The sequence below is a fragment of the Camelus dromedarius genome, chromosome 17 (assembly GCF_036321535.1).
Source record: "Camelus dromedarius isolate mCamDro1 chromosome 17, mCamDro1.pat, whole genome shotgun sequence".
Lineage (NCBI taxonomy): Eukaryota > Metazoa > Chordata > Mammalia > Artiodactyla > Camelidae > Camelus > Camelus dromedarius.
In genome coordinates this window covers 29,359,084-29,386,583 of record NC_087452.1, presented here as the reverse complement: position 1 = coordinate 29,386,583, position 27,500 = coordinate 29,359,084, and the positions used below count along the sequence as shown (strand labels likewise).

At 43.6% G+C, this 27,500-nt stretch overlaps 1 long non-coding RNA gene across 1 annotated transcript in view; it reads left to right on the top strand.

Annotated features, from left to right (window-relative positions):
• The window catches only part of LOC105089782 (uncharacterized), a 286,658-nt gene that overhangs the window by 224,073 nt on the left and 35,085 nt on the right, over positions 1–27,500 (top strand). The window contains exons 12-17 of the long non-coding RNA XR_010384838.1: positions 7,129–7,301; positions 10,618–10,728; positions 17,183–18,748; positions 20,282–21,576; positions 22,546–22,713; positions 23,856–23,983. This is a non-coding gene — a long non-coding RNA (uncharacterized LOC105089782). The remainder of the gene's footprint in view (positions 1–7,128; positions 7,302–10,617; positions 10,729–17,182; positions 18,749–20,281; positions 21,577–22,545; positions 22,714–23,855; positions 23,984–27,500) is intronic.

The window sequence follows — 27,500 nt, the reverse complement described above, 5'->3', positions numbered from 1 at the left end:
GTCTGGTATGAGATCCAGCTCTGCTCCTAACTAACTAACTGTGTGTCTTTGATAAACTATCACCCCATCAGACCCTGGCTTTCTGATGTGTTAAGAAGGAATGGTTCATATAATAGATGGCAAATAGGTTTCTTCTTTGTGGTCCACATTGGATGAATCGTAGCCATTAGCTAGCACGCTGAGTTGAAGAGGGCTCTGAGGATGCATTTATGTTCTTCAAGAAAGGACGCCACCATCCATTACCGATGCTTTCTGTGAGTCCAGAGGCACGGGGAAGGATGGTGGCAGACACAACGCATTTTTCCTACTCCTAGGCAGCTATGTGATCTCCAATATCCCTCTTAATTCAGAAAATCAGCATTTTCCAAAATGCCTAACACCCAGGAGTTATTCCAGGAACTTTTCTTGAGAAAAATTTTCACCAAGAGTCCGGTTAGCCTTGGCCAAAACTGAGGTCAGAGAGGTGAAGGCAGTAGCCCTGGTGTAGGAGGGAGACCGAGCAGATCCACACACTGGCTTCTCCACACCTGAAACTGAGCACTAAAGGTGGAGTCAACTCCTTTAGAGCAGTGAGTCGCCAGCTTATTTGACACCCAGCCCCAGAGTCAGGAGGATAGGATAAGGCAGTAAGTGGAGAATGCTCCCAGCACACAGCAGGCACTTAATAATTGCCCATTTCCTCTTTCTTGCTCTGGGGTCTGCATTTGCCAGTAAGATGGCAGTCTATAAGAAAAGCCTTTCTGGAATGTGAAAATTTCTTGTCCTTGGAATAATTCTTTTTTTAGGTTTTCAAAGTACAAGAAGTTCAAAGTAATACAGATATTTTTAAATTGGTCTTCAGCCCTTGCGTCAGAATTGCATAGGGGCTTTCTAGAAGGCAGATCGCCAGGCCCTGCTTTAGCCCTGAAGAGTCAGCATCTCAGGGGCTGAGGCCTGGGAGTCTTGTTACCACAATTCTGACACCCACTAGCATTCAAGACCACCAGTGTAGCAGCCACTCAGAACCTCTCCCTACACCCCAAACCACAAGGTTCATCCCCTTCACCTCTTCTGGGACCCTTCCCTGACCGCCCTACCCCCACCCAGCCCACCTTAGCTCAATTTTATTTTTTGCCATAACACCTTCCATTTGTAATGCCATCCGTATAGTCAATGTATTTGTGTTTTATCACCCCATGGGACCCTGAATGTCAACTCAACAAGGGCAGACCTCCTAATTTCCTTCACTGCCATGCCCCCAGTGCCTGGCACATGTGGGTACTCAGTAAATACTGGTCAAGTGGTCTTTGCTGCGTCCCATGCTCTCATTTGACCTCAGAGAGCCTCAAAAGGGAAGGTCAGAAAAATGAGAAAGGTACTCTGTGAAGGATTGTATAATGCCATGATTGAAAAACACTAATCTAGAAATTTTAAGTACTGAGCCCAGGTGATCGTTTAAGATAAAAAGGAAGCAGATGATCTCCTCGAAGATCCCTCCAGCCTTGAAAGTTTTCTCAACTAAATGGCTAACCAATAGCTTTGGTTTGCAGCTGCTTGGGTGGGCACAGGGTGAGGCCTGGCCAAAGCCCAGGAGCAGAGGGAAGGCCAGTGATTCCGCCTCTCCAGTTGCTCCCGGTGTCCTCTGTGTGTGTTCTCCCTCCATCTCCAAGCTCCAGTTCCCACTGCACTGGTCTGCCCACTCCTCGGCCAATGCCCTTGACAGCCAAGACCAAGCTGGGCACCACCCTCCCTTGCCTCCAAAATATGAGGGTGTGGTTTCCAAGCATCTGGAGATGAGGGGGGAGACTGTTATTTAGCAAAAGAGACACATCATTATTTTCTTGCACCAGGATCGTGTTTCGTTTAGCTGACTTGGCTCCGCATTTAAACAGCATCCCCCAGGCAAATAATACAATTAAGCAAATGGAGAGGAGATTTAGTAACAATAAATTCCACAGAACTGGTCATTCTTTTGCACGCAGTTTTAAAAGGAGCAGAACATTTAGAAGGATCAATCACCCTGCGTCTCATAGGCTTAAACATTACATAGAAACTGCTAGTAAAAACTGATGGGGATTTGAAATACACACACACACACACACACACACGCGCGCACACACACACACACACACACACACCACATGGGTTAGTCCTAGACATACTTTCTTTTTTTACAATCCAATAACTTAAAGACAATTATAAAAATAGGCTTAGGATACACATGGAAGAATTCAGGTCAAAATGGAAAATAAGCTACAGAAATAAAATCTATCAGGGAGGGAGATGTGCCCTAGGAACTGTGTTAGAGCAGATAAAGGATTACCTTGGGAACCAAGAAATCTGAATCATCATATCAGCTCTACCATGTGTAATTTTAGGCAAGACGATGACTCTTGCGGGTTTCCATTTCTCTCTCTATAAAACAACTTGTTTGACCCCCATCACCACCATTTTTACCGTCCCCAGGCACCATCTGTGCTGCTTTTTACGTACTACTTTCATTTGAGTTAACTCTTCTTTATTTGAATATGGTTACACACACTGGGGAGGGAAACAAGTATTTATTATACTGTTTGTTGCATTTTGCTACAACTTGTACATTTCTCATAATAAATACATTTACTTAGAAAGGGAATTATTTCAGTAATATAAAAGGAAAGCCAGAATCACTAGTCTTAAAATAGAAAGTAATGACAAAAATCAGTACAATGGCCTCCTGCTTTTAGTCATGACATACTAGTTTGCTTCAGACCAACCCTTTTGCCAAGAACAACTTAGAAATCTGGATAAAATATATAAAATGTAAAGATAAAAACAAAGAACTTCTGTTTGAAGACATTGGGGAGATACTAAGGCAGTGAGGACCTGAAGAGCCAAGAGACGAGGAAAGAACACTGAAATAAGTCCAGTATTTAAAGCAGTTTCCCTCCAGGCATTTGCTGATTTGTCAATTTCATAAGACCCAGAGGCTTCAAAAGTCAACAGTCAGTCTCATGATAAAAATTGATGCTTGGGGTCCACCAAAGAGAAGGTAAACACTGCAGACTTCCAGTTGGAACCATGAAAGGGCTACACATTAAAAGTGAGTGAAGAAAATTAGCTCAACCGTCACAAAGACTAAAACCCAATTTCTCGCCAGTTCAAACCCAGATGAAACAAGATGATCTACCAGTACTAGACATGCCTTACTGAAGCAAAAGAAAATGCAGTTTCTTGGAAGAAGATAACATAATCCAGAGCTTCAATTTGACTTTATAATTTGTCATAGATTATGTTTACCAAAATTTACCAGGCATGCCAGGGGATGTAAATAAAAAACCAAAAACAAAGAAAAATATCAGATCCATATGTGAGTAAAATAACAGAGTTATCAGATACTGACTTCAAACTATCCATGATTAATAAGTTCAAGAAAATAGATGACAAGATGGAGAGTTTCAAGAGAACTAGAATCTTTGTAAAATGAAAAATGGAACTCTAGACTTGAAAGATACAGTGACCAAAAATAAGAATTCAACAGATGGGGTTTATGGCAGATTAGACAATGCAGAAAAGAGAATTTGTAAACTGGAATATATGACAGCAGAAAATATTCAGACTGAGAATGGAAAGAAAAAAATGTATAGTTAATGCACAAAAGCTGTAAGACTTGGTGAAAATTTTTAGCATGTATGTATTTGAAGATCCTAAAGGAGAAACGAGAATATTGAGCAGCCGTGATACTTGACTAGATACTAGCTGAAATTTTTCCCAAGCTTGCCAAAACATCAGGCTAAAGATTTTTAAATCTTTACATTTCAAACAGGATAAAGAAAACCACAACTAGGCACATCATAGGAAAACTACTTACAGACAAAGACAAAAATATCTTGAAATCAGCCAAAGAAAAGAAACATATTACCTCCAAAAGAACAACAGTAATGAGGGAAGCTTACTTTTCAACAACAGTGATGGAAGCCAAGGAGCAATGAGATGACATCTTCAATGTGCTGAAAGCAAAGAATTGTCAACTTAGAACTCTAAGCTTATTGAAAACATCCTTCGAAATGTACATGAAATAAAGACATTTTCAAACAAATAAAACTTGAGAGAATTCATATTCAACAGAAATGCATGAAAAGAAATACTGCAGAAAATTCTTCAGGGCAGAAGAAAATGAGATCAAATGAAAGCATGGAAATATAGAAAAGAATGAAAACAATAGGAAGTACCAATATGTGGATAAAACCAAATAAATATTAACTGCATAAAATAATAATAATAAACATATTGTGCTATGTGAACTATGTGTAGAACTAAAGTACAGTGACACAAGAATGTGGAGGCTAATAGCCAAGATATGAAAACAACCTAAGTGTCTATCGATGGATGAATGGACAAAGAAAATGTGGCATATATTTACAATGAAATACCATTCAGTCTTAAAAAAAAAAAGTCTTCCCATTTGCAACAACGTGGATAGACCTTGAGGACATAGTACTAAAATAAGTCACACAAAGGAAACTCTGAAATGTAATATGACACAAAAGAAGTCAAACATAGGAGAATTTATACTGAATAATTTCAGTTACACAAATTTTTTAATTGGCAAAGCTTATCTAAGGTATTAGAAATCAAGATAGTGGTCTCCTTTGTTGGGGGTTGGGTGGGAGAGAGGCAGAGATGGGGACTTCTGAGATACTTTTGCTACTTTATGTCTTAATCTAAGCAGTGATTACATGTGTGTGCTCATTTTTTGAAAAAATCATCAAGCTGTATCCTTGAGTGCTTTTCTGCATGCATGTACACATCAATAGATACTTTTTAAAATTAAACACACAAGAGAGTATCTGCAATTATCCTAATGCTTTTAGGAATTATTTGCGTCAAACGTTAGAGTCATCTGGTGTCCTATACTAATGTGAGTCCAAAAAATACATAAATACAAGTCCACAAATAAATATGCTTTGGGGAAAAAGAAATACACTTAGTGGATTAAAAACCATGGTATTAAATTCTAGTGAGAGTCTGTTGCCTGCTATATCTCTGAGCCCAAGGCCTGGTCTCTCTTAGTTAAAAAGAGGTGTTTGAGAAGCACTTGAGATTTACTGCCAAGCTGAGGTTGCTCCTTGGTATACAATGGAAATAGGATTGAGAAGGAAACTGCTTTCTCCAAATGTCCTGTGGTGATATCCATTACTGTGTACCATCTGAAATCCCTTGGCTGGGCACCAGGGACCTCCTGACACCATGGGACACACTGGCTTATTTGATCTCAAAATTGCCTCCAAGCTGACCATCTGTGACTTGCTGATAGAAGGCTGCATGCTCAATAAAAGCTACAAACAGTACTAAACTTGGAAATGGTTTCAGAAAGGAAGATTGAGTCAGTCCGTTGGTTACAGGGTTCGTGAAAATGGGTAGGCATCTGTCTCTATGCCACCCGCCTCCGCGTATAACAGGCCCAAACTGGAAAGGAGGGAGCACCATTCCAAGGGGCTTCCTTCTCCTGCCCCACATCTGAGCCACCAGCAGAGCCTTCAGCTCGACTTTCAAAGTTTATCTGGAATCCAGACGCTTCTCATCATCTTCCAAGTCACCATCATCCCTCACCTGCTGGCCTCCTAACTGCTCTCTCATACTTTCACCTTTATCCTCCTTCAGTTTGATGTTAACAGAGCGGCCAGAGTGATTCCGTCAAACTCCAAGTCAAACCTTAGCCCTCCTCTGCTCAAAACCCTCCCATCTCATGCAGAGCCAAAACCAGTATCCTTGCCATGGCCCACAGGGCCCTCCGTGACCTGATGGTGGCCCATTACCTCCCTGACATCACCTCCTCTTGGGCTTCCCAGGCTCACTCTGACCCAGCCACAGGGCCTCATCAATGATTTTCAGCCGTGCTATACACGCTCCCACCTCAGGGCCTTGGCCTCTGTCTGGGACACTCTGCATTACATAGCCCCTGGCTCACTGCCTCACCCACTTCACTTTATTAGTGAATCCCCCTCTCATTCTCTGATGTGAAATTGCATTCCCCCTCCATACAACCAGTCGCTGGTCCCTGCTTTCATTTTGCTTAATATTCTTCACCATCTAATATCCTCTGCATTTATCTACTTATCTTATTTAGTGAGTTTGTTGCCTCTCTTTTTATACCAGGAGATTTTTCAATAAGGAAAGCAGACTTCAGGACTTCAAATTCAGGAGAAAATTAGACACGAACTTGAAAAGACTCTAAACGCCCTTTTAGTTTTAGAGTGGGAACTGCACATTGGTCGAGGTCCACTGGGTTACAAAACTCCTTTTCTTTCTCTTATTGGGCTGATAAGGCCAAAAAGATAGTCAAGCTGCTGACGGGAAGCTGCTGTTTCTCCTTCAAGCCATGACATTCTGTCCAGTTCCTCCCTTCCAGTTCCAGAGGGCTCACTGATATACTGGGGGAGAAACCTGCAGTCTGTTACTTCCTTGGGAGGGAGGAGAGTACAGCTGTTCACTCAGCAAATACTTATCAATTGCTATTTTTGTGCCAGACAATGAGCCTACGTGCCAAGAACATACACAGATCCTGCAGAGCTTTGCTAAACTAAAACCTAGGTGACTGAACTACTTCTTGTGACCACACGGCCTTCACACAGGGAACAATGTGGTCCCCCAACTTCAGGGTCGAAAGGAGGACGGTTTTATATTTTAAACACAGTTTCTGGTCTTAAGAAACTTTATTTTGCTTTTCATAAAAATTTTAAGTGGGCAAAATACAGTACATCAAAAGTGATTAAGAAACTGAGCTTTTGAGCCAGACAGATTTGGAATTTAACTCTGGCAGTGTTTGACCTCGGGCAAGGTACCTGCAGAATGGAGCTGCGCATCAGTGCCTGCCCCAGACATGCTGGGAAGATTCAAAGAGCGTAGGGTTTCATCCATACAGAATGTTTAATTTTTGTAAGCTATTGTTTGTTTCATTATTATTTTGCTATTAATTTAAATGATACCTAGAAAATAGCATTAGCTAAATGTTTAGAGTTTCAAGTCTAACCATAATTATATTCAAGAGGTCTCCACAATTGTTGCTATTTTCAATCAGTTACAGAAGACCTCTCAAGTTATTAAAAAAAAAAAAACTTGCCTATAATTTTTTCAGAAATTCAGATGCAGTATTGCTTTCTCCCACAGGATTTACGTACAGGAATTAAAGCATTAGCAGGGTCCTGAGCACAAGGAAATGAATGCATTCCAACGTATGACGGCAAGAAGCCCAGCACCACAAGGAGAGTGATTCAGATGCCGTGACCGAACTAGTAGAACCTGCTTTTAATGGTCAGAAGATGCTCATTTCCTGAGGCTTGGTTAGTACAAATACTGAACAGTCCTTTCTTCCATGCATAAAAATGGAAATGTAAAGGTTAGAATGCTATGGTTAAGAATGGTTTTAAACAATATTTTATGGCATCTGAAAGCAACCCTTTTATCTTTTACATCTTCACTTTTTATTGTCTGGGCTTTTATGAGCTGTGTGCTTGAACTAGACCCAAATCCTGGGTGCCACACTCAAAATCATATGGTACATCTGTTTCTCTGAGGACGTGGTGGGATTCTGCATATCAAAATCTTCCTCCTACCACACACTCACATACGGTGGAAAGAATGGAAAATATTGCATCCATGCCCTCTCTCAAAAAGAGCAGTTCTGTTCACATTCCATGGGGTCCGGGCACACGGTACAGCCAGAGTCACCAGGAGGACCCTTGACATCATGTGTACTGTCCCGAGCCTTCTGGACGGGCACTCATTTCTTCCAAAGTGGTGAGCAGTACCAGCAACATCTCCATAGCACCTTGTGTGGCACTTGAACTTGGCTGGTGTTCTCTGGGCAAGAGGAAATGCCCAATCATCATTTCAAAAATCAAGCAAATGCCTTTTAGCCTTTTTACAAATGTGGGATGAATTTTTAAATAAAAACATTAATTATTTTAAATTAGTAGAAAGCCAAGGGAGACGAGTGTGTTGTAGCAAGAACTGTAGTGACAGGAGTCCTGATGTTGTTTGTGGAACTGAGTGAACTTCATCTGGCCAGTATTCTCTTCCAGAAGGAATTTGGATTTATAAAAATCAAGTGCCAAAAGTTACCTGAGAGCCACCCACTGTGTCTTGAGCCTGCATGTTTCAGCAATGCTATGCAGAATTCACCCGAACCATACCATAATGGCTGAGGGCAATTCCAGACCCGAGAAGTTGGGGAACAGAAGTTAGGATTAACACTCTAAACAATAAGGGCCCATTGACGTTGTTGAGCAGATTGGTTCCTGGAGTTCATCGGGCCCGGCTGCTCCTGCCCCTTTTCACCTTGCTGAGAGCGCTGCCCTCACGTGTGATCAGCGAGCACGCCCTGCCGCCAGGTTCAACCACTGACCCTGAATTGGCCAGTCGTGCAGCCCAGGAGAGACCTGTGGGACATTTTCAGGTCCCCCTGTTCTCATGCCCTTCAGACGCCCTGTTGCTTCCCTCTGCTTCTGCTGCATAGACGCTGATTCCGGGTGAGTCTCGTGGTTCTTGACGGTTTGTCCTTACTCCTGCCGTTTGGGAGTTTGTAGAAACGCCTTGGTTTGGGGGGAGGCAGTTGAGATGTTTGGTAAATCTTGACCACTGGTTTTAGGCCTTGCTACCCAGCTGTCCTTTTTGTACGTAGAAATTTGGAGAGATTAAAAATGATGCCACTTCCCCAGAACCTAGACTTGGGTTTGGTTTTGTTTTTTGGTGGAAATCAAGGAAATGGGTGAGCCCCACACCTGGTTTCACCTAGAGCATAATGAGGCACTGAGAAAAGGCAGGATGGTGAGACAATACATTTAGAAAATAAATTCAAAAGAAGAAGGGGCTTAGGTCTAGAGGTACCTTGAGAAAGGTTGCCCCTGGGAAAGAACCAAGGTGTCTGAGAGAGCTTTGGACTTTCTCAGAAGGTGCACAGGGAGCTGTCATATGGTCTAGTGCAGTCAGGGGCCGATGACTGTCTCTTTGGTGATGAGTGGCAGGGAGGCCTCTTCTTGCCAGAGCATCCCCTTGGGATGCCCCAGAATCTCCAGGTGAGATTTCAGGCCCAGCCCGGATGACCACTTCAGGGGGAGGAGGCCGAGGCATGAAGACCAATGTTATGTGAATAGCCATGAAGAAACGGAAATTGAAAAGGATCGTTCCTACTCCTTGTGGAATGAATCCACCAGACGAACATGGCTCTGTTGGTAGGACTTACTTGGGATGGAGTCCTCGTATGGGGAAGTAGGGAGGTGGTTACTAACTTGTCATGGGAGGAAGTGCGCTCCCCGCTCAGGGAAAGTCCTAGCCTAGCATATGAGATGAACGCGGAGCACGCTGGTTCCTCCCCTGGAATCCCAGGCTGTGGAATGAAGCACGGGTGCCTCAAATCCTCTGTGGCTGTCTGTGACAAAAGCCTTTCCAGGACATGAAACAAATTCCTCTCTTTCCCTCGTTCATAAGGCAAAGTCCAGGGAAATTTTCAAAACCTGGCAACGTGAGAGAAACCCTAAACTCTCACGCAAGCTGTGTGAGAGACCCTCCCTTGACAGAGTCTATGAGACAGAAAGGCAAGGGCCTGGGGGTAAAATAACACAGAGGGAGCAGGGCTCTGGCCTCCACGCAGGCCACACGCACAGCCCAAGAGAGGGACTCACAGTTCCTGCACACGTGGCCTAATGCTGGGTGAGGAGCCACATTTGAGGCAAAACGGCAGTAGGTCAGAGGACTTTTTCAGCCATGAGCCTCACCCTAGATACCTTCCATACTGCACCCAGGGTTGGTCCTGGAAAAATCATGCAGTTTAAGTACCATTGGGTTGTTCCTCATTTTACCCCATTCAAGGCCTCTCCCCTCAGTGATGTACCTACCGTGTTGACTTTAGGAGCCCACTGACCTTGAGCCTTAAGGGGATAGCAGAGCACAGACTTTGAAACCAGGGCCTTTGGACATGTTTCTTGACCTCTCTGAGCTTCCTCATCGATAAAATGAGCAGGATCATTTATCATTTCTACAAGCACAACAAGACATATCCATATGCAAGAAGGCCATGCAGACCATGCAATCTTGTTGATACAAGACACTCCCAGCTTTTGCATGTTGCCCTGGCAATCCATCCATCCAATTAGCACCTCCTTTCACTCTCAAAAGCATCCCAGTTTGGAGGGTAAATTCTATGATCACCCCATATATACAGCTCCTAACACAAAACCTAGCAAAGAATAGGCCATGGGCCATTTCCAACCCTTTCCTACTCAATGTGCTTTCAGAACCTCAGTCACATTGAAATATAAATGTTTGACAATATTTAAATATTAGCCATGCCAGAAGTCTTAAACTAAAAAGATGTATCTCTTGTGGCAGAATCTCAGTGACCAGTTTGTGAACTGGGAAGATACTGGGGGAGGAGAGGTGCTGGGGACCATGGCACCTCCCATGCATAAGACTGACCCCCAGTGGCCATTCTGAGCTTCGTGACTGTTCTTAAGCCTTAACTGTTCCCCCAACCCCATTACCAAAAAATTCCAGCCTAGATGGCTCAACATCATCAGGAGGTAGGGGTCTGAGCCTAACAGTGATGCCTCCCAGGCAAGTCTCCATCCTCAGGGGGCTCAAAGGCTGCTCTCTACACAGGGATTGCTGATTCTCCGGACACCCTTGGTGCCTGAAGAGGACAGAATGCACAATGACCCGAAATCCACCAGGAAATGGATGACCAACGCTGGAGATGAGGGATTATTTGAGGTGAGTGACACTGTGGGAAAACCAAGCCTTATAAAGCAAACATAACACGGTTTTAAATACTAAATTAACAATTTACTCCACAGCTATTTAGTTCAGTCATTAAACAAACCTATGAACATCTACTATGTACCAGGGCCCTGGAGGCATGACGGTCCCCAACTGGTCAGCAAGATGGCCCAGGGTCATAAGGACAAGGGGGGCAGGAGAGGGAGGTGTCACATGTGGAGACCAGAATGAAACTCCCTGAACAGTGGCAGCCAATTTTAAAACTCCCGCACTCAGACTCTACTTTTTTCATTAAAAGAATGAATGTTATAGTGTCGAAATAATATATGTTCATTATTAAATAACTGAAAAACATAGATAAATTAGAAGAAGTGAAATGCTGATCTTAACGCCACCAGGTAAATACAACCACTATTAATTTTTTGGCATTTTTCCTATCAACACTTGTTTTTCTATCCTTAGTTATCTTTGTTCCTTCCTTTTGTAAATACTTATGACCCCACAGAAGATTAAAATTTTAAGTATTTATTTCTTCTGATTACAAAAGTACATGGATTTATTGCAAAAAAAAGGTGAGAAACATTCCAAATCCAAAGGATAGACTAAAAACCATTCACCACTTGCCAACCACAGATAACTACTAATGATGTTTTGAAATGAATTTGACCAGATTATAGCTTAAAACTATAAACACACATGAAAACAATAGAGTGTAAAATGTGAATTTTACATTTTAAACATGGCTCTTACAGTGAATAAATGATTTATGAATTGAAAAACTATAAACACCATTTTGCTGCTAGGAGTGGTTGTTATTGGACTGCAGGAATCTGAGAAAATAATGTCCCTAATCCTTTGGTGCTTGATTTACTCACTAATGGATTATTTAAAGGCTACCATTAATGGAATTTCTTCTACAAGCATGATGTCTAATGTTTATATAGCATACTATCAATAGATATAAAGTTATTTCATCCTCTGGGTGGACATTGATGTTTTGTTTATATCTTTGTTTTTTATTTTTTGCCAAATGTCGTCTATGTGCCAGAAACTGTTCTAGAGGCTGATGATACTAGAAACAAGATAGACAAACTTTAAACAGATTTCTCTATGTACATCTTAGATTATTTCCTTAGATCCATTTCTAGAAGTAGAGACATTGGACTAAAGGGTCAAACAGATATAATTTGTGCTCCCGCAAGTGCCATATAGAAGTGCCTTTTCCTCTCACAAATAATGACTTTCTAACAGTCTTTGAGTTTAGAAGAAGGACAACAATTTGTAGGAAGCCGAAAAGTGAAGTTGTAGGAGGCATACACCACTTAAAATTTACCAGGAATAAAGAAACTCCATATTAATCACAAAGTAATAAAACAGAAGACACGGCTAAGCACCCAACTCCAGAACCAGACTGACCGTGTTTTAATCCTGGTTCTGCCACCCACTAGGGAGTGGCTTTGGGAAAGTTATTCATCCTCTCTGTGCCTTGGTTTCCTCATCTGTCAAATGGGAATAATAAAACTACCAACCTCAAAGGGCTGTCGTAGTGACTAGGTGAGTTAAAAACACTTAAAGCACTTACCTGCCTTTATTGAGTACTCATGTGAATTTTTAAAAAATAAAGTCTAATTTCTATAACTTTCTGGATAGCAGAGTAAACCTAATTTGCCACTTTCTAAAGTAGACTTTAACTTGTTAATCCAGAAAAATTATAAAGGAATGCCCCAAGTAAGTTTTGAGCTCTAATGGAACTCGAGTTGTCATCTCCCTTCCATCACGTTGTGCATAGCTCAGTTCTTCACATAGGTCCCAAGGCAGCATCCAGTCCTTCTTGGTCACAGGACCATGGAACATTCTCTGCCTCCTCAGTCTGAGCATGACCATCTCTCCACTGATGCCAAGAACCACAGCACTCCATGGAGAAATACGCTGCTTGGAGCTCTTATTCTGAAGAAATGCTCAAAATTCAATAGTCTAAAGCTCTCAGTGCCACTGGCTTGCAGAAAAAGTGTCAAAATCTGGAAAGACGTGGCATTTTGAGTTATGGGACAAACTACCCAAAGAAGGCAGATTTGGACAGGAGTTAAAGCTGTGAATTCTGACATCCATTCACTGGTGATTAATGACATCAGGGAAAACAAGCCAGCAGGCACCGATGTTAAGAGAGAAAGCTATTTTAAACATCCCCCATTCTAATTAAATATTTCTTCTTATAACACTTGGAACCTAAAAATAGGTTTGATCTGTCCATTGGGGGCCACTTCAAGTTGACAGAAGTTTAATTAGATTGCCTCAAGCAGGAATGTTATTCTCCAAGGTTTTTGATAGTGGCGTTAACTCCAGGACTGAAGTCTAGCTTACATGTGTATGCGGTGCTGCTAAAATAGAGGACAGTATTTTCTACAAAGTCTTGACCCCAGAGGAGGCTGGAAGAAAGGCACATTTACACTTCAAAAGTCCAGAAGTGGGTGATCGTAAATACATTTAACCCTTTAACATAGAAAGTATTTCATATGCTTAGGCTCCAATTCAGTAAGGAAGTAACAACAGTGTCCCTGGCATGGACACTTGATGGAACAGAAACACAGCATACACCCCTCCCCTAAGGCATCATTGGGACTGAATTCATATCAGTTTAGTCAACCAGCTGTTAGGTGATTGGTTACCCTACTGGACATTTGGCAACCTAGACTGTAGATAGATTTAAGCAACACCACTAATGAGCATGGAGAAGGTCTTCAATGTTTGGCTGCTCAAAACACTCTCACATCCTTGGTATGCATCTCTGCATTCACTCCGTTATCCAGTATTCAGTCAGTTCTTACCACGCTCACAGATGTTGTCTTTATATTTCTGTTTCTGCCTTCAGTAACATGTTTAGAGACATTCATATCCCCAAAATTTTATGGTTTAAATGTTTATCCGCCTTTTCTCCTTGTTTAAATCTTTAACTCATTCAGGATTTTAATATGAGGTTATTTTTATAGTTATAGTTATAGTTATTTTTTCCCCAGTGCAACCAACTCTGTGAGTTTTCTTTAAACTTTCCAAATGTTTCTACTGGTGTCCAGAGACACAGCCCAAACGGGGCCTCGTTTGGCCATCCAAAGCATCAAATGACCGCCAGTGGGATGACCACAAGGCAATAAACAGGTTGCATCAAAAATTATGGAGGAGAGAGCCAAATATTTTCTCTCGGAGAGTGTTATTAAGGAAAGGTATTATCTCAAAGCTATGGCAGGGGGGACAAATGCTATTAGAAAACAAACCAGAGAAATATTTATTCTGAGTCATTGGGCAAGGTGAGAACTAAAAGGTACACATGCCGGGTTGGGTTGAAAGATTGATTCTCATTTTTAAAGATCAAGAATAACTTCCCTCATACAAGCACATAAATATTAATTTATTCAGATGGTAAAACTCCCTGTGCCAGGACAAAATTTCCATGACATTTCCATGGGTTAGAATTCTAACAGCCTGGCTGAGTTCAGAGGATTGTTCACAGGGCTCAATGGCTTCTTGCTTGATTTGGAGGAATCTCTGGGCCTACAAAGTACAGATCATGGATGATCGGCTGTTGTCTAGGCCAGAGGCAGAAGGGTGGACTTGATGGCCAGAGATTCCTGTTGCCAGGTCTTCAGATGCCTGTCTCGTGATTGTCCTTCTTTTTCATCCTTGTTCCTTTACTCCTTGTTTTCAGAAACATGATGGTCCCACGTTTGAGGTATGTCTACTTCACTCCAGATAAAGCCTGCTCTTCCTTCATTTATTCCCATATATTTAGTGAGCAACTTTTGCGTGCCAAGAACTGTTACACTGCTGGGATACTGTGATGGACAAGACAGACAGGACCCTGGCCTCACGGAGCCTACATTCTAAAACAGAGGTTGGCAAACTAAACCTGCAGGCCAGATCTGTACCACTGCATGTTTCTGTAAGATCCAGGAGCTAAGAATAGTTTTTGTAATTTTTGAAGATTTTTTTAAATCAAAAGGAGAATATTTCATGACACGTGAAAATTATATAAATTTCAAATCTCAGTGTCGTAGACAAAGTGTTGGAGCACAGCCACGTCCATTTACTTCCGTATCGTCTAACTGCACTCTTTCACCCTGAGGTGGCAGAGTTGACTCCTTGTGACAGAAACCATATGGCCACAGAGCTTACAATATTTTCTCTCTGGCCCTTTACTGAAAAGGCTTGCTGTTCTAGAAGGCAGACTAAACAGGAAAATAAAGTGATTACAGACTAAGCAAGACACGGAGAGGACACCATTGGGGTGAGATGCAGGGGAGGCACTGACAGCCAGGGTCAGGGAAGGCGTCACCAGAGAGATGTGATTTGAATTGAGACCCCAAGGCCCCCAAGCTATAAACCATAGCTTGTGAAGGGCCATGAGGAAAGACAATTGCATGCAATAGAAATAGCAAGTGCAAAGATCCTGAGGCAGGAAGATTCAGAAAACCAGCCTTTGCTGGGGCAAATGGGCATGGAAGGAGGGGAGGCTGATGAGATAAGACAGACAGGACCTGTTCACTCTGACCCCACAGGAACAAGACTGGAAGCAGAGGGTGGCTGACTCTTCCAGAGCCTGGGAGAGAGATGAAGATGCTCAGACCAAAGTAGTGGTGTGCAAATGCATATCCTGGGTAGAGTCAACATATACTTTGGAGGTGAAGCCCACAGAACTTACACAGAACTTAGTGCTGCATTGGATGTGGGGAAAAGGAAAAGTTAGGGTGGGGACTGGATGTCTGGCTTAAACTAGACAGTTGGTGATACCATTGCCGGGACAGAGAGGACTGGGAGTTACAGTTTGCACAGGAGTTGGGTAAAGTAGAGAACGTCTCCTTAAGACGCCCAAGAAAAAAATGTCAAATAGGGAGTTGGATCTAAGAGTCTGGAACTCAGGGGAGAGGGTGGGGATGGAGACAGGAAACCTTAGAAGCCCGCTCTCTGAGACTATGTATTTCAAAAGACTCACCCTGAAGGTAACTACTAGTGAGTCTGCCGCTTCTCTGCCCACAGGCCAGGGGCTGCTCCGGCTTCCAGCACCTCCACCCCTCCAAACCAGAGGGGTGCTCTCTGCACATCCATTTGGCCATCTGACAAACATTTATGATCATCTTTTTAGTCCCATTATCTCCCCAAGTCACACACGTCCATCACTGCCTGCTGTCCTTTGGAGTGAAGCAAGGTTCCTAGCGGGAGGACCAGTTTTCATTACAAGAGGTCACCACACCTCATAATACAGGGCTCATGAAAAATGTTTCCTGCTCAACTTGAAGCAACTCTGGACCTGTGAAAACCCACCTCCTGCTTTCAGCAGGAGTGCTTAGCTTGGAAATGCCAGGGTGGTTAGGTAGACAGGAGGGCTCATGGACTTCTGCGAGCTTTTGGACTTGCTTGAGTCACTGAAAAACTATTAGCAAGGTCACCTCTCAGGCGACACTGGCACCAGCTCCGCATCTCCTTGGCAAGCCCCGTCCTATAAATGTGCAAGCATAAAATTACCCAGTTTGTACCCCCAGAGTCCCCCTCTGTATACTTCCAGGCTGTGAGGACCTCCCAAAATCAGTTTTATAGAAGTGTTTACCAGCTCCCAAGGTCCAGGGAAGACCCAAAGGCATTCTGTCCCCAACCCTGACTCCACAGCACTAAGCGATGACATTTCAAGGACCAGCAAAACCTTCAGGTGACTGTCTTGACAAAATTCAAGGTTTTGTGCACTGCTGTGGATGCACCATTGGCTCAAATCCCGAAGCTGGGGTTCCTGTACTGCTTTCTCCAACAGCTGGCTGTTTGGGCACAGGCTGTCCCCTCTCTGGGCCTCAGACTCCTCAGCTGTAACAGGAGGGACCTTATTCCCTGTGTCAGAGGCAAGTGATGAGCGCGGGCAGTTGCTGTGCTAGGCCCTGGGGGTACAGGTTATGGTAGACAGGTACCTGCCCTCAAGGAGACTAGGGCATAAACTGGGTCAGGCACAAGGAAGAGGGCCATGGTCAGCACCTTACATGCTGTACTTGCGATCAGTGATATGCACATTACACAAAGGACCTCATTTCCCTCAGCCGTTCTATGAAGGAGGCTTTACTACCCCCATTTTAACGATGGGGAAACAAGTTTAGAGTAAGAGACTCATCCAACAAGGTTGCATACACAGCAAGTAAGAGACAAAGCCAGGACTCAGTCCCAGGCGGGCTGAATTCTGGTGCCCTCACTCTTCAACACTTGAAAGGCCCCTCAGTCAGGTACAGCTTCCAGAGAAGGCTCATCCTGTGATTCCAGTGCCAACTTCCAGCAAGCCCAGGGGTGGAGGCCCCTGGCTGCCTTGTAAGGTCTGATCCTTGTGTGCTCTGCCGCTTTCAGCTTCCCTAGAAGCAGCCCAGAGTATCCAATAAAGGAGGAGCCTCAGAAGCCATCAAGGCAAATTATTTCATTCTTACAGGTGGAGGAGACAGAGGCGGAGAACAGTGAAATGACTTGGTCAAAGTTTCTCCAAGAATGAGCAGGAGAGCCACGCCCAGGTCTCAGCGGAAGTCCAACCTCATGGTCACATTCTTCTCCACTGCACATCTCAGGCTTTGTATTATCTTTTAATAGAGGAAACTGGGGCTCAGATGAAGGACCCAGCTTAACCAAGGGCCCCCAGCCAGAAAGTAGCAATGTGAGGACTGGGAACCATTTATTGCTGAAGGCAACATGGAAACCACTTGAGAGCATGGGCTTTGGAATCATTTGGAGTTGGATATGGACCTTCCTGGCTCTGTGACCTTAGGCAATTGACCTGACACCTACAAATGGGAACAACTGCAGTGGCGCCCTCATCAGGCTATTACGAGCCTCTGTGAGACCCTGACATACACAGTGGGTTGAGCACGCTGCCTGACAAGCAGCAGCCCTTGCAAATATCTATTGAGGACCTACTATTCCAGTTGCTTTTAACCTTCTTAACGACCCACTGGGTAGGTCGTACTGTCCCACTTTTCAGATGAGCATATTCTGGGTAGGTCACTCACCCCAATTGCTAAGCTGTTAACTGATGAAGGCAGGATTCAAACTTATGCAATCCAGCTCCAGACGCCCAACCTTCTTCTTTGCCAAGCTGTTCTGTCTGCACCTGTGCTCAGTGTTGTAGTGAAACAGGCCTCAGGAAAGCACAGTAGGCATTCTTCCCACCACATAGCAGGGTGGTCCTTGGAAATAAATCTGTGGGGATGACCAAGGAAAGAAGCCATGGAAGGTGGGTCACTCTATGCAGGGAGGCAGGAAGCAGCATCCTCAGGGCAGATGGAGGACTAAAAGCATCCCAGAAGGCCAGTAAGAAGAGGCCTGGCCCCTCATTCCACAAGTTGGCCAAACCTGCTCAGGGAAAAGTGAGTTGGGTGAGCAACATGGCCAAAAGTCTGGCAAGGGGCCCCCTTTTGCAAATCCCACAGAAGCAAGTTTTACTGGATTTGGAAAGGCTAAGTCCATCCTGGGCCTCAGCCCAGTGGCAGGCGGAGTTAGGAGGGGTCAGCCCTCTGCACCGTCAGTGTCAGCTGTGTGCTCTGAAGCTACAGGACCAGAATCATTTAGAGCAACTGAGCTTGACCACCGCATCTGCGTTACTTACCTTCCATCTGGTGGTGTTTCCCTTTTTTGAAGCTGGACTGTGTTATGGCTGGCCTTCCAGTTTATTCCATTCCCGTTGCTGAGCTGCTCAGGCTCTTGCTCAGCAGTGTACTTTAGAGAACAAAGAGAGTCGAGAACTGTAGGAAGGTCTTCTCTTTATCAGTTGAAACATGCTTGCATCACTTTCCCTAAAGTGGAAGAAAGGGGTACAGATGTTAGATTTGCACTTTCCTGACTTTTATCTTTTCCCCCCTGGTTTCTTCACCAAGAATCATAGGGCGTGCATGAGCATAGCCTGAGTAGCCACTTGTCCAGGATGCTCAGGTGGACAGGGACACTGGCGGTCACCTGAATCACATGGGACTTTGAGCCAGATAAACCTCCAGGGCTGCTGCAAATGGTAAGACCCCATGCCTCCTACAGCATCATCTGAAGTGGGTAAGTTGGGATGAGCATCCTTCTTGGGGTGAGGAGTTGGTCAATAATAATACTTCAGTCCTATAACTGTACATGTAACTCATTGATTCCCTACAATAATCGTATGTGGTAGGTACTAGTATTATTCCTATTATAGAGAGGAGGAAGCTGAGTCACAGAGAGATTGAGTGACTGATCCAAGGATACACAGGTAGTTTATAGCAGAGCTGGGATCTGAGCCCAGGCAGATAGACTCCAGTGTCTGTGTTCTTAAACTCCAACCAGTATAGCCTCTCTAAGGTGGCCCAAAGAGGTGAAGTGACCTGCCCACAAGATACGGAGTCATGGCTTAGAATCCAGCCTGTGATCTCAACAAGAAACCACACTGGGTTTAGAGCTCAGAGCCAACTGGTCTGGTCCACACTCTGCAGTGGATGGTGATCGCCCTTCCCAGCCTCCCCCTGCCCCATGACACACCCTTCCCATGCCCGCCAAAGCCTGTGCTGTCTCTTGCTTCCAGACCTTTGAGCCTTCCTGTCCTTCAGCTTGGTACACACATCACTCCCCTTGCCTGGATCACCCCTACTCACCATTCCAGACTGAACTGAAACCTCCTCGCCACCTTGGCCTTCCAAATCTGACATTTGTGCCCCTCCTGCCTGCACACTTGTCAAACCCAACTTCCCCGTCTGACGTCTTCCAGACCGTCAGCTCCAAGAGGGAAGAGATGAGCTCTGTACTTGACATGTCACAGCATCTCAATAAATTTTTAGTGGCACAAATTTAAGGGGTGGGAAGACTTGCAGCTGCCCCAGTATGCCCCAGGCAGAGGATTCATCAGTGCTTCTTCTAGTTCCTCTAGGGTACCATGCTCTCCCTCACCACTGGGCCTTTATACATACTTTGCCCACATCTTAAACATCTTCGAATGTCCTCCTTTTTAATCTAGTCTTCTGTCCCCTAACCTGGGTCGGGTTGCCTTGTTTTAAGCTCTTATGGCCCCATGCAGTTTTCCTTTAGAGAAGTAGTTCCCAAAGTGTGATCCCTGGACTCCCTCCTGGGAGGTCCCTTAGACCTTTTCAGGGAGTTTGTGAGATCAAAACTGTTATTATAAATATTTAATCATTAAGAAAATACACAGTACACTTCAAGTGAATACAATATTATATGTCAGTTTTATTTCAATTAAAAAAAAGAATACACAAAGCAAATCATAGTAGGTGCTCAATAAATATTCAAAAATTAAGTAAACCAAAGCCCTCCTGATGGGTATGAGTGTCACTGTACATTCCTGAGACAAACCCCCTCCCTCACCAAGAACCTACACACACGCTAAATTCTGCCCTTGGGAAGGGGCTGTGGAAGATGCCTTCAGAGGTAGATGAGGGAGGAGGAGGAATGAAGGCAACTCATCCCCTGGAACTGGGCACTCATGGGGCAAAATCTTTGGGGCTCAGCATGGTGGTGTCAATGTGCAACTTCCCACTTGGCTCTGTATTTCTCCAATTTCTTGCAGATGCATCTGGAACACATTAGAAAGGGGTCAGACTGGTTTGGAAAATGTTTGGGTAACTCTGGACATGGGAGGTGGAGCTGGAAACCTGTGGGAAAGAACATGACCCCCAGACAGAGTTCACAGTTATGGCTGGAGAGCTGCGTGCCCACTGGTCCTGGACAGGCCCTCTGGGCCTCCGCAGCTCAGGCCCTACCTATCTGGCTCCACCTTCATCCCTCAGAGACCCCCTTTCAGACTTGCTTTGGTAAGGAGACATCCCTGTGTGCCTCTCCTTTCCCCATTTTCCTTCTCCTGACCCAAACCACAAATTCAACACAACCCAGGCCCTGCTCCATGAATAATAATGGTCATGACGGTAATCAGAACCCATAAATCATTTCCCTTCTCTTGAGCTCGCATGTCCCAGGTGAGCTTCACACACATTCTCCCATTTTATCCTTTGAATAAATCCTCAAATCATATGTATTCCTGTTCCCACTTCACAGACAGGGAAACTGAGAGGCAGGAAGATGACCCAACTCTCTCAGGGTTGTAAGGTTGAAACTCAAATCCAGGGTTGTCTAGCACCAAAATTTGTTTCACACCCTCACAGCACACGCATATCCCAGGTAAAATGAAAGAATCCGTCTGGAAGCTACTTCCTTTTCCCCCGAATCAAGGAGATGCAGCAGCTAAGAGAAGACGCTAGAAAGCAGAGGAAAACTTATCCGTGACACCTGGGTACCTGTAACAAGAAGCTCCTGTTTCAAATTCAACCGCTCCTGCCCTCAGCTGTAGCTCCCGGATTAAATTTCTAATGCCGTCTTCACGCGAGAGTTGACCGCGGGAGAGCAGCTACCACGGGCTCAGCACGCACTTCCTCCGTCCACCCGGCCCTCGGAAGACGGGAACACTTCGGTTTAGGGAGAAGGTAGTTTTCTAAAAACAGCTTCTTTCGCTTGGACTAGCCCTGAGAAGGCCCAGGCTCATGTTGGACGTGGGGCGTGCAGTGGAGCCCAGGCCAGGGCTCCGCAGAGCAGAGCGGGGGCCGGCCGGGCCCTTCCCTGCTCGCGCCCCGCGGTCACAGGACAGCACGGCCCGAGGCCCGAGCTGGTGGCAGTGCTCAAAAGGGGACGAGGTGGAAGCCTGGGAAGGGGTACATCTGCCGTCAACTTCACCGAAACTTTTTCTCGGGCTGGACCTGCGTTGTCCCATACGGCAGCCGCAAGCCACCTGTGACCCGGAATGCGGCTGGTCTGAATCCGGATGGCCTGCGTGAGATACACGCAGATCTCCCGACTTAGCACAAGAAAAATGTGAGTGATCTCGGCAGCGATGTTTACGTTGCTTGATATTACATGTTGAAATGATAAATATTTCTGATATATTGGGTTAAACATATTAACAGAGTTAGTTGCACCTCTTTTTACTGTTTCTAATGGACTAGGAGACAATTTTAAATTACACAGGGGGTTGGCATAATATTTCTATTTGACAGCACCGCCCTGGTGTTCCTTTCTCCCCGCTCAAGCCCCACGGGTTCAGTCACTAGCAGCACTTCCGCCCTGTGAGGTCTGCCCCCGCCTTGCTCCAGAGCTCAGCAGGGCTCCCCTTGAAAGGTCACATCAAGCCTAAGCCGCTCTCCCCAGCCCTTCTGGGCCACCCTAGTTGATTCACTGGCCCTGACCTGACCTCAGCCAGTGACCCCGGAAGCTGTCTCCATCATCTTTTCATCCCCTCCGCCTTCCCAGGCACACTGCCATGCCCCTGCCCCAGGTAGAGAACTAACTCTCCTGCCCCCGCTCCTCATGGTCTTTTACTTTCTGAAGTTTGCAGGTAATTGCTCTTTCCCTCCTCTTTAATGAGCTCCTGGCATCTGCGGTGCGGGGAACATAGGCCCGGGCTTGCCCTCCATCTAGGGCCAGTTACTGCCCGACCTCCCCGAGCGCACATGCCCAACAGGTGTGTGCCCACCAAGCCCAGCCTCTGGCCCCGGGCTGCACACTTGTTGGGCACTGACACCGGGGCAGAGCAACAGTGACTGCTCTCCCCTCCCTGGGAGCTCTTCTCCCTGACCACCCTTCCTCTAAGAACTCGGGCTTTGCCTTCTGCAGAAACCCTCTCCCTCCACCCCCAGGCTTTCCTTCCTTCAGCTCAACCAAGCGTGAGGTCTGCTCTTAGAACTCCGAAAGCACTTACTGCTGGGGCAGAAAGAAGTCCCCGCGTGCTCTGCAGTCCTTTGATAATCACTAAGCACATTCACCTGTAGCGTTTAATCCCCGCAGCAATTCCACGTGGTGGCAATCAGGCCCATTTCACAAATGAAGAAACAGAGACTCAGAGTGATAGAGGAACTTGCTCAGCATCCTGTGGAGCCAGGCTCTGAAGCCAAGAAGTCGATATTGCAGCCTCTACGCTCCTTAGTGTTGCAGGAAGAGCAAAGATGGACCAAGGTTTGAATCCCAGCTTTATCATTTTCAACGTCTGTGACTGCAAGCTCCTTTTTTTTTTTTAAAGCTAATCCCAAACTCCCAATTTATCCCTCCCCTCATCCCCCCCCCCCCCGTAACCATACATAAGTTTGTTTTCTATGTCTGTGAGTCTGTTTCTGTTTTGTAAATAAGTTCATTTGGGTCATTTTTTTAAGATTCCATATATGAGTGATATGTGGTATTTGTCTTTCTCTTTCTGGCTTACTTCACTTAATATGATAATCTCTAGATACACCCAATGTTGCTGCAAGTAGCATTTTTCATATGGCTGAATAGTGTTCCATTGTGTATGTGTGTATATGCCACATTTTCTTTATCCATTCATCTGTCAACAGACATCTAGGTTGCTTCCATGTCTTGGCTATTGTAAATAGTGCTGCTGTGAACATTGGGGTGCATGTATCTTTTTGAATTAAGAGTTTTCTCCAAATATATGCCCAGGAGTGGGATTGCTGGATCATATGGTAACTCTATTTTTAGTTTCTTAAGGAGAACTTGCATACTGTTTTCCATAGTGGCAGCACCAATTTATGTTCCCACCAACAGTGTAGGAGGGTTCCCTTTTCTCCACACCCTTTCCAGCATTTATCATTTGTAGATATTTTTAATGATGTCCATTCTGACCCTCATTGTAGTTTTGATTTGCTTTTCTCTGATAATTAATGATGTTGAGCATCTTTTCATGTGCTTCTTGGCCATCTGGATGTCGTCTTTGGAGAAATGTTTGTTTAGATCTTCTGCCCATTTTTTGATTGGATTGTTTTTTTGTTACTGAGTGGTATGTGCTGTTTGTATATTTTGGAAATTAAGCCATTAGTGGTCACATCATTTTCAAATATTTTCTCACTGTAGGTTCTTCTTTCGTTTTATTTATGGTTTCCTTTGCTATGCAAAAGCTTGTAAGTTTGAGGTCCATGCAAGCTTCTTAAACCCTCTGTGCCTCAGTTTCCTCATTTGTAAAATGGCAGTGATCATCTCAGAGGTATCTTGAGGATTAAGTTGGTGCAGGGTTGTCATTTAAAGCAGTGCCTATGGGTACCATAAAGTAAGTGCTCAATAAACGGTAGCTGTTGATATGAATACCCAATCTTGCTCTCCACTAGGCTGTGAGCTCCTGGAATATGACAGATGTGTCCTGGACCATTCCCATCCTCGTGACCCTACTCTCCAGTGATGGTTTTGAAAGTACTGTGATGATGATGGTGAGACAGAGGGATCCAGGTGAATGCAGGTAAGTTGAACTAAATGTTTCTATGCCCCCCAAATTCATATTTTGAAGTCCTAACCACGAATCTGTTGGTATTTGAGAGCTACAGCTGAGGGCAGGGGAGGCTGAATTTGAAACGGGAGCTGGTTGTTACAGGTGACCAAGTGCCATGGTTAAGTTGTGCAAGTCTTCTCTTCACTGCTTTTGCATCTCCTTGATTTGGGAGAAAAGGAATTGGCTTCTAGATGGATGCTTTTACATTCCTGGGATATTGGTGTGCTGTGGAGGATATGAAACAAAGTTTGGTGCTGGGGAAAAAAGTAGGAGAAATGTTCTACTGGATTTGACGCTGGCTGAAATTAGACATTTGTTTTCAGGAAATGGACTATTAGTATGTTTAACTGCAATTTGTGATTCTAACTTGTGGCTAACAAAAGAAATAATGGGAAGGTTTGAAAAGCCCAGGTTTATGAAACAGATAAGCAAAAGGGGAAGCAAATACCAATACTTACTGAGTAGTTCCAAGTAACCTGTTCTTCACATGCAATACCATATTAACTCTTAAATCCTACAAAATAATGTTATCCCTAGTTCCATTGACAAGGAGACTAAGACTGAGAGGTTTTGTAAGTGGCTCAGATCACTCAGGAGTAGCTGTGCAGCCAGGATTCAAACCCAAGTCTGTTGGCTCCAGCATCCACGTTCCTTCTCCCCCAGGTTGCAACGTGACTAATGCGTGGCTTAGTCAAGTCAGCTCTCTTACAGAGGATAAAATAGCCCATACAGTTTGCTTACATTAATAGATCATCAGCAAACTTTTCCCCATAGAATAGGAGGAAAACACCTCCTTCATTTAACATCACCTCGAAAACAGCAATAAATCACAAATAGTCTCATATATTTGTACGTACTATATTCCTAAAAATGTATATAGAAGTTAAGTGGGGGAAAAGTCCAAAAAGAATGAATGTGTGTTAATTAAGAATTCTAAAAGAAGGCTAAAAAATTTTTAAATGAATATTTTAAGGTTGTAAGTGGTTTATGATGTAAGTGGTTTATGACATCTCGAATCACTACAGGACATGAACCTGATTACAGTATACCAAACCTGATAAAACACTGGCTCGTAAAAAGGAAAATTTATTTCTCTGAAATGATTTGGTGGTATTGCAAATCAGAGTTAATTTGTGTGGTTTGAAGTTGCATTTGGGACATGGAAAACACCAGTGTTGGGAAGACAGACCTGTTGGTAGTTTGATGGGGGTAGTTTGTTTTTTTCTTGATTTTTTAAAATTTTAAATTGAAGTATAGTTGATTCAAAATGTTGTGTTGTTTCTGGTGTAAAGCAAAGTGAGATAGAGATAGATAGATAGATAGATAGATAGATAGATAGATAGATAGATAGATATAAAATATTCATTCCTTTTCATGTTCTTTTCCATGATAGTTATTACAGGATATTGAATATACTTCCCTGTGCTATACAGTAGGACCTTGTTGTTTATCTGTTTTGTATATAGGCTAATCCCAAGCTCCTGATTTATCAACCCCTCACCTGCTTTCCCCTTTGGTAACCATAAGTTTATTTTCTATGTCTGTGAGTCTGTTCTTGTTTTATAAATAAGTTCATTTGTATATTTTAGATTCCATGTAAAAGTGATACCATATGGTTTTTGTCTATCTGGCTTACTTAATATGATAATCTCCAGGTCCATCCATGTTGCTGCCAATGGCATTGTCTTTCTCTTTATGGCTAAGTAATATTCCATTATATATAATATCCATTATAATATATAATATAATAATATACATAATATATAATATATAATGAGATATGATATATTTATGTCACATCTTCTTTATCCACTTATCTCTTGATGGACATTTAAGTTGCTTCTGTGTCTTGGCTATTGTAAATAGTGCTGCTATGAACGTTGGGGTGCATGTATCTTTTTGAATTAGTTTTGTCTGAATATATGCCAAATAGGAGTGGGATTGCTGGATCATATGGCAACTCTAGTTTTTTAAGGAACCCCCATAACTGTTTTCCATAGTGGCTGCACTAATTTATGGTCCCACCAACAGTGTAGGTAGGAGGGGTTCCCTTTTCTCCACACCCCCTGTGATATTTATCATTTGTCGACTTTTTAACGATGGCCATTCTGACCCTGTGAGGTGATACCTCATTGTAGTTTTGATTTGCATTTCTCTGATAATCAATGATGTTGAGTGTTTTTTTTTTTTTTTCATGCTCCCATTGGCCATTTGTTTGTCTTCTTTGGAGAAATGTTTGTTTAGGTTGTCTGCCGATTTTTTCATGGGATTGTTTGTTTTTCTGTTATTGAGTCGCATGTGCTGTTTGTGTATTTTGGAAATTAAGCCCTTGTCAGTCACCTTATTTGCAGACATTTTCTCACAGTCAGTCTTCTTGTTTTGTTTATAGTTTCTTTTAAGCCATTTTGAGTTGTTTTTGTGTATGGTGTGAGGGAGTGTTCTAACATCACTGATTTACATGCAGCTGTCCAGCTTTCCCAGCACCACTTACCTAAGAGACTGTCTTTTCCCTGTTGTATATCTTGCCTCCTTTGTCAAAGATTAATTGACCATAGGTGTATGGGTTGTACTTCTGTGCTCTCTGATCTGTTCCATTGATCCACGTGGCTGTTTTTGTGCCTATACCATGCTGTATTGATTACTTACTGTGGCTGTGTAGTATTGTCTGAAGTCTCGGGGTTATTCCTCCAGCTTAGTTATTTTTTCCTCAGTATTGCTTTGACAATTCTGCGTCTTCTGTGGTTCCATTTAAATTGTAAGATTATTTGTTCTAGTCCTGTGAAACATGTCCTGGGTAATTTGATAGGGATCACATTAAATATACAGATTGCTTTAGGTACTATGGCCATTATGACAATATTAATTATTCCAGTCAGAGAAACATGAGGTATCTTTCCAGTTCCCTAAATCACCTTTAATTTCCTTCATCAGGGTTTTATAGTTCTCAGCATCTAAGTCTTTCACTTCCTTGGTCAGGTATATTCCTGAGTACTTCTTTTTTATGTGATTTTAAAAGGGATTTTTTTTTTTTTTTTTTTGCTTTCCCTTTCTGATATTTCATTGTTAGTGTAAAGAAATGCAGCTGATTTCTGTTCATCTGGTATCCTGCTAACTTGCTAAATTCGTTTATCAGCTCTGGTAGGTTTTGTGTGGAGTCTTCGGTGTTTTCTATTTATAGTATTATGTCATCTTCATAGAGTGACAATTTTACCTCTGCCTGTCCAATCTGGATCCCTTTTATTTCTTCTCTGATTTCTGCAGCTAGGATTTCCAATACTATGTTAAATAGAAGTGGTGAGAGTGTTCATCCTTGTCTTGTTCCAGATGTTAGTGGAATGGCTTTCAACTTTTTGCCATTAAGTATTATGTTGTCTGTAGGTTTGTCATAAATGGCTTTTATTAGGTTGAGATATGTTGCCTCTATACACACTTTGGTAAGAGTTTTTATCATGAATAGATGTTGAATTTTATCAAATGCTTTTTCTCC